Source organism: Polypterus senegalus, chromosome 15 (assembly GCF_016835505.1).
Source record: "Polypterus senegalus isolate Bchr_013 chromosome 15, ASM1683550v1, whole genome shotgun sequence".
NCBI lineage: Eukaryota > Metazoa > Chordata > Cladistia > Polypteriformes > Polypteridae > Polypterus > Polypterus senegalus.
The window spans coordinates 76,361,257-76,378,911 of record NC_053168.1 but is presented as its reverse complement, the minus strand read 5'-3'; the positions used below and the strand labels follow the sequence as shown (position 1 = coordinate 76,378,911).

Below are 17,655 nucleotides of genomic sequence, written 5' to 3'. Positions count from 1 at the left end.
ACTGTTGCATATCTTTGGAAAATCTAACAAACTGAAGCAATCCAAACCTGATCATTACAGCTGGAAGAACTGTTAGGCTAAAAGATTATAAACTAAAGAACTAGTATGGAAGCTCAAAGCATGCAGTAAAGCACTGCAATCAATTTTGTTATAAAATAAACTGAAAACTGCTGTTTTGCATGTTGACCTTAACGTACATTAGTCAAAAACCTACAGTTTAGTAAAGATAAATTGTAGTCATAATAGATGAAAATTGATGAATAACCTTCATTGATGAAATATGACCTTGCCAAATGAGCAAAATGCCATCAATGCAATGGTACCAAGAAATGATATGTTTACCAAAGCTATTGCAAGAGGAAAAGCAAATATCTCCCTAAATGCAGCTACATATAAAATTGCTATACAAGGACTGTTTGGCCCAATGGCCCAACTGTTTATTGTTAAAGAAAAAACAACTGTCGAAGGAAAAAAATATGTAATTAATTGCCAGATATGAAAGGTTAGAATTAAAATCAATAAAGTCTAAGCAGCAGGCAAATGATTCTGATATTGCTGAAGACACAACTTTAACTATTGTCTCTTGAGAAATGCTACTAAAGGTGACACAGTATACTAAAAAAAAACACTGTGTTATGGGGTGAATAAAAAGAAATGATTTACCTATATTTTTAAGTTTATAAATAGGTTCAGTTTAGTAATGCTCTGGAGGAAGAGTGGAGAGGCACAGAATCCAAGTTGTTTGAGGTCCAGTGTGAAGTTTTCACAGTCAGTGATGATTTGAGGAGCCACGTCATCTGCTGGTGTTGTTCCACTTTGTTTTATCAAGTCCAAAGTCAGTGCAGCCATCTACCAGGACATTTTAGAGAACTTCATGCATCCCTCTGCTGACAAGCTTTATGGAGATGCTGATTTCATTTTTCAGCAGGACTTGCCACCTGCCAACATTGCCAAAAGTACCAAGAGCTGATTTAATTCCCATGGTATCACTGTGGTTGATTGGTCAACAAACTTGCCTGACCTAAACCCCATAGAGAATCTATGGGGTATTGTCAAGAGGAAGATGAGAGACATCAGACCCAACAATGCAGATGAGCTGAAGGCCACTATCAAAGCAGCCTAGGCTTCCATAACACCTCAGCAGTGCCTCAGGCTGATCGCCTCCATGCCATGCCGTATTGATGCAGTAATTCATGCAAAAGCCCCGACCAAGTACTGAGTGCATACATGGACATACTTTTCAGTAGGCCAACATTTCTGTATTAAAAATTATTTTTTTATTGGTCTTATGTAATATTCACATTTTCTGAGACAGTGAATTTTGAGTTTTCATTACCTGTAGGTCATAATCAGCAAAATAAAAAGAAATAAATGCTTGAAATATATCACTCTGGGGCGGCACGGTGGCGCAGTGGTAGCGCTGCTGCCTCGCAGTTAGGGGACCTGGGTTCGCTTCCCGGGTCTTCCCTGCGTGGAGTTTGCATGTTCTCCCGTGTCTGCGTGGGTTTCCTCCGGGCACTCCGGTTTCCTCCCACAGTCCAAAGACATGCCGGTTAGGTGGTTTGGCAATTCTAAATTGGCCCTGGTGTGTGGGTGTGTTTGTGTGTGTCCTGCAGTGGGTTGGCACCCTGCCCAGGATTGGTTCCTGCCTTGTGCCCTGTGTTGGCTGGGATTGGCTCCAGCGGACCCCCGTGACCCTGTGTTCGGATTCAGCGGGTTGGAAAATGGATGGATGGGTATATCACTCTGTGTGTAATGAATCTATATAATATATGATTTCATTTTTGAATTGAATTATTGAAATAAATTAGCTTTTCGATGATATTCCAATTTATTGAGATGCACTTGTATATATGTATGATATACAGTACATGTCAAATAATACAAAGAGTACACAAATGTGTTTCACCCTAATCGGAGCTTATCATGTTTATGCACCTTTGCTTTCCTTTACAATGATCGAACCTCAGATGGCAGCACCTGAGGCAGAGCCTCAGACATTGTGCCACACCAGCTGGTTTGCTTACTTGACAAGGTGTAGATTGGAGTATTACATCCACAGGTCTGATCACAATCTGATATTTGAGTGGTCACCTATCAGGTAACGCTTGTGGTTGGTCAGCCAACTGGCAAACATCTGCCACACCCTCTTAGTTGTGAGAAGCAGATCATAGACTAATATACAGTACCTGTCAAATAATACAAAGACTACACTTGACTAAAAACAAAAGCGTGAACTAATTTTTCAGCATTTCAGCATCTTGCAGAGTTATAAGAGATCTAACTTTTGCTATATTGCTTAAGTGAAAAAATGCTGTCCTGGTAATCTGATTAATATGTGATTTAAAATTTAGGTCAGAGTCAATAATTAGCCCTAAATTCTTTACCTCAGTCTTGACGTTTAAGCCTAATGGATCAAGTTTATTTCTAATACCCTCACTATATTAATTTTTGCCAATAACTAAGATTTCTGTTTTCTCCTTATTTAGTTTAAGAAAATTACTACTCATCCACTCAGAAACAAAAGTAACACATTGAGTCAGTGAACCAAGAGAGTCGGGGTCATCAGGTGCTATTGATAAAAACAGTTGTGTGTCATCAGCATAGCTGTGGTAGCTCCTAATGGAAGCATGTAGATTGAAAACAGAAGTGGACCCAGGATATATCCTTGTGAAACACCATATAGAATATCATGCATCTTCGAAGTATAATTACTACAACTAACAAAGAATCTTCTACTTGTTAAGTAAGACTCAAACCAATTTAAGACACTACCAGAGAGGCCCACCCACTGACTAAGGTGATTTATAAGAATATAATGATAAATTGTGTCAAATGCTGCACTCAGATCTAAGAAGATGAGAACAGATAAACAGCCTCTGTCTGCATTAATCCGCAAGTCATTTAGTACTTTAGTGAGTGCAGCTTCTGTCCTGTGATATGTTCTAAAACCTGACTGATACTTGTCAAGAACAAAATATTTATTCAAGTGATTATTTAGATGACTGCTTTTTCTAGAATTTTACTTAAGAAAGGCAGGTTAGAAATAGGTCTAAAATTGTCAAATACAGAGGAACTGAGATTATTTTTCTTGAGCAGGGGTTTAACAACAGCAGTCTTAAGACAGTCTGGGAAGACCACCGTATCTAACGATGAGTTTACTATGTCAAGCATACTATCAGTTAGCACATCGGATACTTCTTTAAAAAGCTTGTTGGTACTGGGTCAAGGACGCAAGTGGAGAGTCTCAGTTGGGAAATTATTCTACATAGATCAGGTAAATCTATTCTGGTGAACTAATTTAATTTGCTTAAAATGGAATACCAAGATTTAATGTACTATGTTATTTCTAAATTAATTTTATGATTAAAAAATATAGGAAAGGAGTCACATGTTTCGCTGGAAGGTTTTTGGAGGCATTCCATTGAGTGACCTGGGTTTAGGAACCGATCAGTAGCTGAGAATAAAACTCTCAGATTACCAACATTATTATTTATAATTTTAGAGAAGAAGCACCACCTCTCAAGACAAACTATGTTGTTATATTCCGTTATTTTAGCCTTCAAAATTTCTTAGTGAAATATCAAATTAGTTTTTCTCCATTTATGCTCTGGCTCTCCGGAATGTTATCTTTAAATCAGCCACTCTTTGGATCTTCCACGGTATAACAGTGCTGGAGGATTTCTTAACTATCTTTTCAGGAGCGACTATGTAAGCAGCAGCTCTAACTTTAGCATTAAAATTTTCCACCTTACTATTTACATTTTCTCACTATGGTAGTAAGTACTACAAACAGACTGGTTGTTTAAATTGTATCAGCCAGCTGAGGTATTTTGAGCCAGTCATTATAGTTTTGGATGGCAAGAGTTTGTCAAAGGACAGGAAGCAGTTCCATAGGATACCTTCAAAAAAAGAAGAATTACACAAGTGAGAGAGGTCCTGTAGGAGTCACACATACTACAATGGGGTCATATACAATGGAAATGTGCTAAGATGTCCTGAAAGAGTAACATTTCTAGATGGCAGGGGCTCAAGAATTTCTTCTGAGAGCAAGTATGATATCAGGAAGGGTTCTCAGGAGTCAGGAGTACCTCCTTTCTGATAAACGGCAGCAAATGTCCCAGGCAGTTAGGAAAGGAACCAAAAGTGGGAACAGTTACAAATCTAGTTGTGATCTTACAGCTCATAAGTGGCATCCTCTTAAAGACACACAGCATGGACCCAGCCCTCTAAGGGCAACAGAAAGGGACAGTAGTTGCCGCCAGATGTGTAGCTGCAACTTTTGTCCCTGAAGAAAGTAAAGGTATGCCCCAATCCCTGAATTGATTATGTAGATAGAGAGATAGAACAAACTTTATTTGTGAGAGCCCAGTATTGGATTTGAAGTCACTTCACAGCAATAATCCCACCAAGTCTGCAAATGGGATCGGAGGTGGCATAGCAGGCACTGTCAAGAAATAAAGTGTGAGACAGAGAGATAGGTGGTGAGAAGGCTTCAAATGTACAAGCCACATCCAGGTAAACAAGGGTGCCAAATCTGCCTAGGTAGGCCAAGAAGGGCAATTTTGATTTATCTTTCTGTTTATTTCTGCTTTGTATTCTTAGCATGTAATTACTGAATTCAATTAAGACAAATTGTGCATACTGTATTTGTTGCATCCTTTAGTTTTTTTCCAGGTATAGACCTCTGACATGAGTTCAATCTCTTATCACATCTTTTTTTAAAGCACATTTTGTACCATTTTCTGTATAACTGTTAAATGCATACTAAAACCTATATGTTACAAGTAGCTATCCTTATCTCCCTATCTGAAAGGTTTACACAAATAAGAATTAAGTGCATTGGTTAATTCCTTTTTGATATATTTTATATTTATATTTTACAATGCAGTTCTTAATGCACTTCACCTCCTCTGTCGGTGCTTTCTTATTGATGAAACAATGAAAAAAACATTCAAGTCGACATTTCCATACTTAGCAAAATTGCACTTTAGTTGCAGTTTAGAATTGCTAACTCTCCTTTTAACTGCTGACCTCATGTATTTATGGCCTTTATAGTTAATACGGCTGTCAATTTTATAAATGTTAGCAGTACTTTTTCACTGTTTGCTTTCTTATTGCTTTACTCATCAATTGGAAAAGTTCTCTTAGATATACCACTGCATCTCATTTTGAATCTAAAGTTATCCTGCATGTCGGGAAGTCATCTTTTAAATCTCTTCCAAACAGTACCTCTGAAACTGTCCCTACTTGTTGCAAGTTTTTAATAATATACTTATGAATTTTTCTTTCAGCATTCCATTATACAGTATTTCAGTAGTTAAAATCATTCAACACCTTTTTACCTTGCCAACTGTACAGTATTTATTCTTTAATAATAATACCAAATTGCTTATTGGCCCTAATGTCAGTTTAAGGGAGACTTTTAAACCACTATTTCCTTGTATTATAGCCTTAATGTTTGCAAAAGGCAGTGGCTGATCCTCCATTTTAAGTAGATTCATTATTAAATTTTACATTTTTTCTAAAACGTTCACCTGTTTATATTATTCCCATAATCATATTTTGGATTTGGTGAGATTTCTTTTATTGTTATATTGTAGTATAATGCATAGATACAAAATATGTAGCTCCTTCTAATAAAATCGAAAGACAAAACACTCTGAGAGTTCCTCTTGCTGGCAAAAACGTGTCTTTTTGGTTCCACAGACAGTCGTTAGATTAGTTGTTTTTGACTAATGTTTCCTACAGTCCTCCATGTTCACATGATGGCCAGACCATAATTACATTACTGCACTGTTCAAAATACTGACGTGTATTGTCAGGCACAAACACATACTGTATGTGCCAAGTTGTCTGAAATATATATGAGCTTGTTGTGATTTGGTGCAGCAATAGTACATGCAGTGAAAGGATGACTGGGAAATGGATATACCTTTATGGAAAAGACAACGAAATGGGCAGAGGTCGATTACCAGAAAAGACCATCAAAACCTAGCCCAAATAACACAAAACAAAATTCAAAGTAAAACATGCCTAGTGTATAAGCTAATACATTTTTCCTAACTTCTATCGCAAAAATTACCATGAAAAAAAAGTAGTCTTCTATATGCAATATGTAGATGAATGACTTGCCATGTCGTTATCTTATGTAGGCATAATACAAAAACATCAGAGGTCAATATAAAGTTGTGATTAGCAATGGACATAATCACTACAAATAACATAACAAGAAATCTCACTGCAATAGCAATGATTTCACAGTAATAGCAATACACCTATTCAAAATTCCACAAAAGTGGAATAAAACAACCCACAGAAGCCATAAATGATAATATTAAAACAGAAAATCAGCAAAATCACAAGAGTGCTGATGTGCATTCCCACCATTATCAGTTTTAAATAAAACAGACATGAAAATCGAGGTAAAATGTCAGCTGCTTCTATCTTCATAAGACAGCCAGACCTGCATCTTGCTTAGCAATTCTAAACAGAGTGTCTCAGTCTCTAGTCATTTTTCATTATTTTGGAAGTATTCAAGATATTTTCCCATCTTCTATTTCTTTTGTATAGATTTTGTGCTACAGAAGAGTCTCCTTAGCATTGCCTTGGGATCTCATATGCCCATATTATGGTTCCACTAACTTATCAGTTAAGAAATACTCTGTTTTGCAAAACATGTAGGAGTTTTGTTTTGTAATAAATTATTTTTTTTTTATATGTAGCACTCCCTGACTACAAGACTTTGGCTCCATCACAAAAGTTCAACCCGCTTTTCTTTTTATGTCTGTACCAGGATCTAACATGGTTGCACCACATGTTGTCACTTTGCTACATCTTCCTATAGGTCTCTACATGAGTATTGTTATACATGGTGCACATGAGGATCCCCTACCAGACTCTGTTGAAGCTGGCAATACTACTCCAAAAGGGCAAAAAGGAGAGCTCACACTAACTGTTTTATCTCTTTCTTCCTCTGAAGTGATGAGAAGCTGTCCAGTGAGGGCAACTAAGCCCCATCCTGAAGACCTGTCCCTTCCCCAGAAGAAACGGGGTCTGACCAGGAGCAGTGTCCCCACATGTTGGCCGTTCCCAAATCTGATATCCTCAACCAAGCATTAGAAAAGCCAAATAGGTTAGTGTACCCCTTTTTTACTTTGTCGCACCAATGAGCACCATTTTGGTTTCTCTTTTTTGGAACCTAACATTAAATGGGATGGAATGGTTGGTCCCCCAACTTTTCCTGAGGACTCCTGCGCTCTTTTGTACCTTCCTGCATTTTTCTTTTTTTTTTTTTGGTGGGGGGGATTTAGGACTTCACACCACTTTAAAGGGGGCTAACTCATGCTCTGTTCTTAGATGTTCCACTAGTTCACTTATTCATCTTTATTAATGTGCTTGGATCGGGGAATTCTCAGACATAGCACTTTTGAAATGTCCACTAACTCCATGGTGAACATGCTGGTAAATTCCATGGTCTTAGTACTGAAATGCAATCATCTACTCAGGTTAAATTATTTTAATCTCAGTATGCTGGAGAAAGTGACTCTGTCTGCATATTTGGTCTCCATTAAATGATAACTTTCATTTGAAGAATAAAGAAATTAAAATAATACTATATTATCTGAATTTGCCTATTTATCTATGCCCCAAAAATTCTGCAAATATGTTTAAATTGTTTGATTCCACTGTTATAATCTGATGTATATTTAATTCAGCTAATTCCCAATAAAAATAAATTGTGAGTGACCTGGAAAGAACATGTTAAATATATATAATAAAAGAATTAGTTCTTTACAAAATGCAATCAGATGTTTTATGTGATTGAAATGAAATGACCATAAACGAAAATGAATTCATTTATAGTTTATGGTTCATAACTGTGCTCATACCAAAAGTAAACACATAACCTACTGGCAAATAAATATAATGAGGGAAGATAATATGTGCGAGAACTGAAAGTAAAGAATGAATTTAAGGACAGAAAAATATTTAATTTAGAACAAAATGTACAAAATGAATTATTACCACTTTATGAATACAATAAAAATGGAGGGTAGTAAAATCAGCACGAGTAAGAAAAGAAAATAAGAGTAAAGAAAATGAGCTTTAACAAAAATGACAGAGAACATGTAAATATAATTAAACAATTTATGTGCTGACAAATGCTGTAAACAAACACAACCGCAGGCTTGCAGGGGACATCAGTAGCTGCTAACATAAATAAACACAACAGATCTATGAGATTACAACACACATAAATGGGAAAATTATATTTCAAAGGCTTCTTTTAACTTTACAGACTCAAGAGCAAAAATATCAAAATAGATGCATCATAATTTCTATAATTTTGAAATAACAATACTTGAATTTCAACATATTTTTAAAATTGAATTTTCCTTTCACTCTAAATGTCCATGCCAGGTTAACTTTTGTCAACTCATATGTTGTACTCATGCAGAACGGTGTTGCACTTCGTGATATATTTTACAAAATTTGGATGATTCTTTTCATTAGGCAAAAAGAACCTAAATAATTTTGTGGTGTTGTAGGACAAAGTGGGCATTGCCCATTCTGCTAGGCTTTAGTGGCACTCTAGGCCTGTTAAGAAAACAGATTTAACAGGGATGTAGGTATCCAGCTGTACCTCCCTCACCACTTGCATTGCAATCTGTGTCCGAACTACAGCTTGTACCAGGATCTGCCTAAACTTCATCTGATAACACAGATGTAGATCAGAGTTGCACTGACATCTCTCCAGAGGTCATTCTGCAGACCTCTTGAGCCAGATGGTACAAAATGAACTCAAGCAAAGACAAATACCTAATTTGATGATAACTAAGATGGACAGAAGAACTCGCCTATTAGAAGACACTGATTTGGTAACTAGAATTGACTAATTCAATCAGGAGAATGTTCTACCTTCCTTTGAAACCACATGGACTCCATCTCTCAAAGGAAGTGGGTGAAGAAGAAACAAGAGTGATTCTTTTGGTGCACCCTTTCTGAGATTCTCTCAGCAAGGGGAAATTACCTTCTGTAACTTAAGAAGTTATGAGCTGCACTTCCTTGCAGGGTGCCACACACATGCACTTGGTAGGCAGTCTAAGGGCTTAGCTGAGAGTAAGACACAGAGACTGGGGTTGTTGAATGGTGCTAATACCTTTTCTCTTTCCTTCACAGACTGGCAGAAGGAAAGCCTGCCTAAGACTCTGCCTATTACAAGACTTCATTTCCGGCCATGATCCCACCCCTTCCTGTCTCCCCTGTATCTAACCAAACCCATTAATCCTCTTGTTTAGTCTATTGGTGACTCAGTCTTGAATGATCATTTGTTTTTTTGTTGCAATTACCACAGTATATGGGGTGGACTCCCCAAACCTTTATACTTGTTTTCTGTGTTTTTCCACATGGGTCAAATCTGACAAACTCTTCTCTGTTTGAACCTGAAGCTGACACCCAGTCTGTCAAGCCAAAGCTGTGTGGCAGTAGTCTAACAAGGATGAGAGACCATTACTTCAAAAAGGAAACTTTAGTATCTAAATTCTTGTGCAAGAAAGAAGAAAGAGCACACTTCAATGCATGAAGAATCCTTCACTTGGACCATGAAGGAACAACAAATGAACAACTAACTTTACACATCATTGGACACCACCCATAAAGACTGGGTATCGTAAAACTATTTATCTGTGCCAAGACAAAGCAGAACTCTAATTAATCAGTAAATAGCCAGCCTATATGTTATATGTCTGTCTGTTTAGTCTGGCTGCATCCAGTCATATATGTCAATATGTATATATATATATATATATATATATATATATATATATATATATATATATATATATATATATATATGAATTTATCATAATTGTATAATCCTTGTGTTTATCAATAAAGTGTATTGTTATAGTTCTTAAATCGAGTGTGCCTCATTTACTTTTATATAAATCTAAAGGCCGGAGACATGCCTCCTACAAATAAGAAAAAGATGAGGTAAATAATGAATTGTTTGACTCTGCCTATTACAAGATGGTATTGTTGAAGACTGATAAGTAGTTAAACAAGTTAAAACTTCTTTTTCATATTCTGCATTATTATGGTGTCCAAGGGTGGATATCTTATTGATTAATAATCATCAAATCCTACAGTGTTAACTAATAGCACACACCAGAAGTTCAAGCTATTAAATTAGAGAGATTTAGAGAATAAATAAATAAATAAGTAACCTCTGAGGTACTGATTTCCAAACTCAAACAGAGCATCTCCATCTATATCTTAAGTTATTCCTATCCACTTTATAAATTACTTCATTTGCTTTACCAAATTAATTAATTAAAAACCCTACAATATAATCTCAAGGTGCCCTGTCGGGAGGAGTCATTGCCTTCCCTGACCCTTCATGGAACCATATATCAAGTGATAGCTTTTTTCACAGTTAGCATGTCTCAAGATAGTAGAGCCACCTGACAGACTCCAAATGGTCACATCTTCTGTCCAGTTATTTGCATGTTTATATGTCCATAAAAAATATGCTTTAAAGGAAATGCTTTAATTAATTCAGTTCACATAAATATAAAGAGATGTTGGCAGTCTTAAGCATATTTTTCCACACAATATTGGCTAAGACAAAAATATCAGGATTTACTAATCATTTCAAAGATTTTTTTATTAGTATATATGATAGATTAATGACTACTATGCACTTATATAATATCATGAATTTAATTAGCTATTTTTGAACAAATGTATACCTTTCATGCACTATTAATTTGACCCACTGAAAAGAACTTGGATATCAGCTGTGATGGCCAATTCTCCTCCTCTTAGAGCCTTCGACAGATGGACGTTTTAGGAATCAGTGTTTTCTTGTCTTTTTTGGAGACTTCGCCAGATGGTCATTTAAGAATTCAAAGCTTTTAGGTTTTTACAAAATATGTGAAGCACTGAAAAAAGTAGATTTTCTCTGTCTAATTATCTGAATGACTGAATATTTTTCATAGTGAATAAAGTTGTGTCTTTTCATAGGTGATAGTATTTAATAGAGGAGAGTCTCATAAAACATTTGGAGCTTCTTTCATCTGTTTGGTGTGCAAGGTAATCATACATTCTGTTTTCACAATTTTAAAATTCCTATTTTCAGTTCTATCTTTATTAAAAATAGCTAAAGTGACAAATACTGTATGTTGGCAATTACTGGTTATTATTCATCCTTAAACATGCCAATTTTATGTTATGATTAAGATATCACTAGTAAAATCACTATTATTCAATAAAAAATATATAGGCTAATTTTGAAATGGCTTCTTGATTTTGTATTATGCTTTATAACAACATATTCATTGTAATAGCACTAGCAGAAAATATGATTTTGTTAATAAATGTGAGTTCAAACTCAAACACCTTTGCCAGGACTGGTACAAACATACAAAAGGATAAATATCATGTAGGGGACCCTTCACATATTCTCATGGTTCACTGGGGGATCTTGGAAGAATAAATGTTGAGAACATCTACATTATGGCATCACATGTGGCAACAATGCCTATGCCATGCTAAATGGACTCATTGGTAAATGGAACAGTAAAATAATTCCAGGTCAATATTTAAAATTACCAAAAAGACAAGAAATGACTAGAAAGGCACTTGAAACCCACCCAGATCCCTACTTTGAAGGCAGATACTTAAAAAAAAGGATTTTTTAAATCAATGTGGGTCCCATTGTATTTGGATAAAAACAATGCATTTCTGCTCACGCCAGCAACCTATGGAAGAGGTGATTGTTATCATTCTTTGAAGATACTTTATTGTAATATGACTGAACAGTTTTTAGTCACTAACAAAAACACAAATTTCACACTGTATCAGAGGACTATAAAGAAGAATGTCAAAGCGTTCATTTGTGATGTGCAGCCATGTCATCCATCAAAACACTGCTTTGAAACACACAAGTAACTATATAAAAGGTTAAAGAAAAAGAAATGTTAAGTTTTGCAAGAGTCTTGTAAATCTTCTAGTAATTTATTCTCAAAAAAACAGTTTTGTCATTGAATAAGGCAGTCCTGCTAGATAGGGCTGGCTAACATTCCACCAGAGCATTATAAAATACTAATTAATAACTACAGGATATGCCTGATTGTCTTCTTTCATGGCTCCTGGGCTGAAGGGAATGTCCCATTCTGGTGAATTGCACCTTTTTTCTTGAAAATGAGAGTACAGTGGAATGTAGTCTTCTGCCATATATACAGTATTTGCTTCTTTAGTTCATTATGGTACATGTTGTTGTTTACAGATGTAGCTCTTGTATTAAGTTTTATAATTTCATGTGTCTGTTTGGAGGGTCTTTTAATAACTGACGTAACAGGACATTACATGACTTTCTCAAACTTGCTTTACCCAATTCAGGGTTTGTGGAGTGCTGAAGCCTATCCTAGCAGATCTGGACAGGACCCCAGTTCAGTACAGGGACCACCCATACATACATCCACACTTACACAGGGTCATCACTCAATCTATGGGGCTATGAAATGAAAACTTGAGTACCTGCAGAAAAATCATCTCAGACACAGACTAGGTGTGGACATTCCAAATGAATAGAAACTATGGTCTTTGGATTTGAACCCAGGATGCTGGATCCAACAGGTGGCAGTTCTACTCACTGCACCACTCTACAACAGAATAACTGCCTTGCATTAAACACATTCTCGTGCTATACCTTTTTGAGCTTAACCACCAACATAAATCTTTAACTGGTCTTGTCATGCATATCTACATTTCAGAATTTAACTGACAAAAGCCAACCATCTGCTCCAAATGTACTGGTAAGCTTTCAAAAGAGTACACAAGTAATCCTCTTCACAGAGCTAGATGGCCGATCTATCATTGCCCCCTCAGAAATACTGTATAATGCAACAGTACAAACTAGTTTGTTCTTGTACAGTGCTCCTCACCAAGTGCCGGTGCAGAGCACAGCTTCAACTCTTAAGTCAAAATGCAAGAAATGATTATATCACTCACTAAGTACAGAACTATCACATATAAGAATACAGATTTGCTCAACTATTTTAAAAACAAAGTAGAAAGTAATTAACAAAACTAATAAACAACAATATCTGTCCATCAGCTAATTGTAGAACTGCTGCCATATTCCCCTAAACCTAACTTGGAGCCACTACTTTCAATTCCCTTTTATCTGAGGAACGGAGGTCTGAGTGGTCCAATAGTATTAATCTAACTTATTGCATATCTTCTTTCTGTTGTGTTGCTCTAAGTTTCTAAAGTCATATGACTTAAAACATCTGTTAAGTTAACCTGCAGCTCCGTGAGTTCCTAGTCATTCTTTTTATAAAGATTTGTGACATGTAATGTGTAAGAAGCTGTGACTGTCACTTCACATGTATGAGATACTGCATAAGATTTACTCACAAACAACTCTAAAGATAGATCAGCACTGATCAGCAACTGACAATCAAATAAACCAGATATCAGTTACTTGCAATGGCAGTCATTCAATTTCTGGATAGATTAACAACAAAAATCAATATTATACAGTACATGGCAAAGAAGTAACACATTCGGAACAAGGCGACTACACAGAAACAAAAAACAGGTAGATGTTCATATTTTTCATAATCTCACTTTCTGATATCAGTTATGATGAATAACTAAAATCTTTTTCTGCTTAGACGCACTGAATATACCTACTAATATAGCTTATATGTAGAATTATTCAGATGCAAAAAAAGATACATACTGTAGATATATATTTTTGATGTAAATAAAACAAAAAATGCTCTTTATACATTCTTTCACATTGCTTTTATTTTATATGCATAAACTACTGATGTTAGCCATTTTTGTTTGTTAGTGTTAGTCAAACTTCCTTTCAAATTTCTACTTTCTACAGCATGGTGGAGCAGTGGTAGCGCTGCTGCCTCGCAGTTAGGAGACTCGAGTTCACTTCCTGGGTCCTCCCTGCGTGGAGTTTGAATGTTCTCCCCATGTCTGCGTGGGTTTCCTCTGTATGCTCCCACAGTCCAAAGCATTGGCGATCCTAAATTGTCCCAAGTGTGTGCTTGGTGTGTGTGTGTGTGCCCTGCGGTGGGCTGGCACCCTGCCCGGGGTTTGTTTCCTGCCTTGTGCCCTGTGCTAGCTGGGATCGGCTCCAGCAGACCCCCGTGAGCCTGTAGTTAGGATATAGCGGGATGGATTGATGGATTTATTGTTACATGAGTTTCATGTGATAACTTTATAATGAATTTAGTTCAAAGGAAAATCGAACGTTTGTTTGTTTTGTTATTTTTTGGTATTTTTCTTTATTGCAGCTTTTATTGTAAGGCTTAGTATTAAAAACAGTCAAAATAAATTAACTATGTTGACTAGTAATCATAAATTTGTTTCATTAGCTTTGCATAAAGAGTGGTTTAATTGTTATTTAAAAGTTATAAATTTAAACATTTCAGTTACATTTCTGGGTTGAAAATTATAGTCAGAAAAGACAAGTTCTTCTTAGTTTCTTAACTGAGTGACTTGCTAAATGCACAGTAAAGTATAAATCAGGTTGTCTAAAATGCAATGCTTGGTATTTCCTTTTACTGCAGGGTTTTTTATTTATGGTGTTGTTATAATAAAAAGGAAAACATTAGGGACATTTTTAAAATAACAAGGTAATTCTTAAACTGCACACAGAAAACAGTTTAGGAATATTAAGAATGTGAGTGGAGAAACGTATCTTTGGTTACACGTGTCAAGAATGCAATTGCTGTGTTAAAATGAGACCCACACATGCACTGTCAATTTGATTTCCTAAATCCAGCCTTAATTTTTGAAGTAAATGAACTGTACTATTTACCATATTTTTTATAAACAGAGGAAGGGGAATAGAAAGAAATCCTAAAATAACAGAATACCTCTATTAAGATGTTCTTGTACTGGCCTCTAACCAAATTATCATTTATAGGTATGACTAAATGACTTAAATGCTACCTTTAAGTTCAGTTGCTTAAAACTCCAATTGAATGTGCAGGAAATTTTATATTGTAAAGATATTTGTAAAGTATTTTTACAATTTTTAAATTAATAAAAAATTAAAAAATGTCTTTCTGTAGCTGCGTTTATCCAAAATTACCAAAATTGTGCAACTTTTAGTTTGCTTCATAGGATGATTCAGGCAATAGTGTGAGGCGGTTTGAAATGAGATCAGAGACCAAATATCTTTGTTTTAAAGGTTTTCGTAAAATTCAAAGAAAACCAGTTAACACAAAAAATAAAGAAAATATTGGTATTAAAAAAGAAAAGTTCCTGTTTAAGAAAAGATCTGTTTAAGGCTATTTATCTTGTTTCATTTCTTTCTAGTTTGGTCATACAGTCATATTAGGCACGTTAAACACATTCATTTCAAAACTGTATGCCAATATCCTATTTGCAAACTACAAATATATCTAACAGTTCATGCCAGCAATGAGACTCTTTCCTAACTGGCTTAATTAACACTTTGTTTTACAGATATAGCTAAGAAACTTTTATCTCCTGTTAATGTACAAGGGTGAAAGGCTATATCATAGTATGGGAAAATGACATTGTATAGAAATTAAGCAAACACGATATGAATTTAACATTAAACATTAACTTTCTAACTAAAACACCTTCAATAACAGTTTAGAATATAATCTGCCTTTGAAAGGACTTCAATTCCTCAGTGGCTTTCGTTTCCACACACATCCAAACTCATACCGGACTCATTTTGAATCACTAATTCACAATATTTGCACTTCTTTGGGATGTAGCAGAAAAAACACAGTACCTGAAGAAAACCCATGTAGACACAAGAAGATCATGCAAACTTCTTAACACATAGCAAACTGGCAAGGAATTTTATACAGTATATGATATATTAATACAATTTGAAGATAGCTGTGAGAATACTATACCAATACAAAACAGTAAATGACTTAAACAAAATTTAGCCAAACAGTCCTGCCTTCAACAACTTACAGTTTTTCTTGAATTGCTTTCTTGAAAATAAGCTCCATTTCCCAAAACTTTAAACACAATTTCATTACTACACACTCAACTCCCCAAACTTCCAAGTCAAGACCAAATTCTCTACTCAAAACCATGTAATCTTATATCAAAAACAGTCTTGTACCTTTAAATATCACACAAAAGCCCCCCAAAACATATACACTACCACATAGCTTTACCCCATGCTGAGATCAATTCAAAACACTACTGTAAAGATCTGTCTCTACAACGAGTAATGTTACCTACTGTATGCACCCCTCACTCTCTCTTTACACAATGAACACTTTTTCTAAAAAAATGTTATCCTTTAATGTACAACACAATACATAAAGAATTACAAAGAAAAAGAAAATTCTATTCAGCCACGGTATCCCTCCTCTGGTCAGGGTCAGGCCAGAGAATCTCATTAACATTGCATGCAGTATGAGTCCTTGCCAAACAGTGGGGGAAAACCCCTTTGCATCCATCCCTTATCCATCCATGGCAAGCCTCAACTGTGATGTACAAACAAGCTTACTCCATAGCCTGGAGGAGGTGAGCTTGAATGTAGGGGTCTCAGTCATAGACCTTCCACTGCCATACTGAAAGAACTCCTCTGTAGGGTTTAGGAAAGGAGAATATGCTGGCAGAAAAATGTTGCTGAATCTGGGGTTGTTGGTTAAACCAATCACGATTTAGAGCAACCCAGTGGAAACTGACATTGTCCCAAATTACAACATGGCATGCCTGCTGGTTGTGCTGACTCCCTCTGGTCAAGTTGGTATACAGGATGTCAGAGGAAAGCCAGTAGAAGTATGAACCAAAAATGGCATGTTGGTGGAGGACCTCTCTGTGATTTGATGGTGGCAAATATTGTCACCCCTAGCTGGGCAGGGACTTTTACAATGGCTCATTAGCCAATTCTGTTCCTCCTCCTCTTGCTCCTTTTAGTGAGGCGGAAGCCTGCCTTTCAACAAAGATGCCCACGAGGAGTGTGTCTTGCTTCTATTTCAAAGATTTTCTACAAAAGATGACACACACATTAAAGTAAAACGGCTACTCTGAAACACACTGAGTACAGAAAAAGGAGGCCGTAAATGCTGTTTGTTCAACACTATATAGTGCTATACAGTACTGTAATACATACTGTAACTACGCTCAAATATGTTTCAAAACTTTTGAAAGGAACACAATAGGCCTATTTCTTCATCAACCTATTACTGTATATACTCGCGGATAAGTCAGGACTTAATTTTACCATATAATTTCTGGTATTTTATAATGTCGGTCGTATAAGTCAAATGCAGAAAACTCACACTATTGGTCCAAGAGATTATGATATGCTAACGCCCACATGAGAGAGTAACCATGGAGCACACTGCCTTTTTTATCTATGTATTGTGCCTACGTGACTACGCGGTAATACCCGAACTATTCCGAGGTGACGTTTGCACTGTTTTGTGTTTTTTGTATCTCACACCCTTATACACCTTTATCGTAAGAGCATCCCTTATCTACGATGGAGTATTCGATCAGAAGAAAAAATTACGGTGGTTTTAATTTAAATGTTGTTGAAGTAGCGAAAGAAATTGGTAACTGCACTGCTGCAACATAATTTGATGCATCTGAGAAACTGATGCAAGTTTCTTGGAG

At 36.0% G+C, this 17,655-nt stretch overlaps 1 long non-coding RNA gene across 1 annotated transcript in view; it reads left to right on the top strand.

Annotated features, from left to right (window-relative positions):
- The window catches only part of LOC120516146, a 29,390-nt gene extending 19,989 nt beyond the window's left edge, over positions 1-9,401 (top strand). Inside the window, exons 2-3 of the long non-coding RNA XR_005630796.1 lie at positions 6,983-7,135; positions 9,184-9,401. This is a non-coding gene — a long non-coding RNA (uncharacterized LOC120516146). The remainder of the gene's footprint in view (positions 1-6,982; positions 7,136-9,183) is intronic.
- The last annotated feature ends 8,254 nt before the right edge of the window (positions 9,402-17,655 follow it).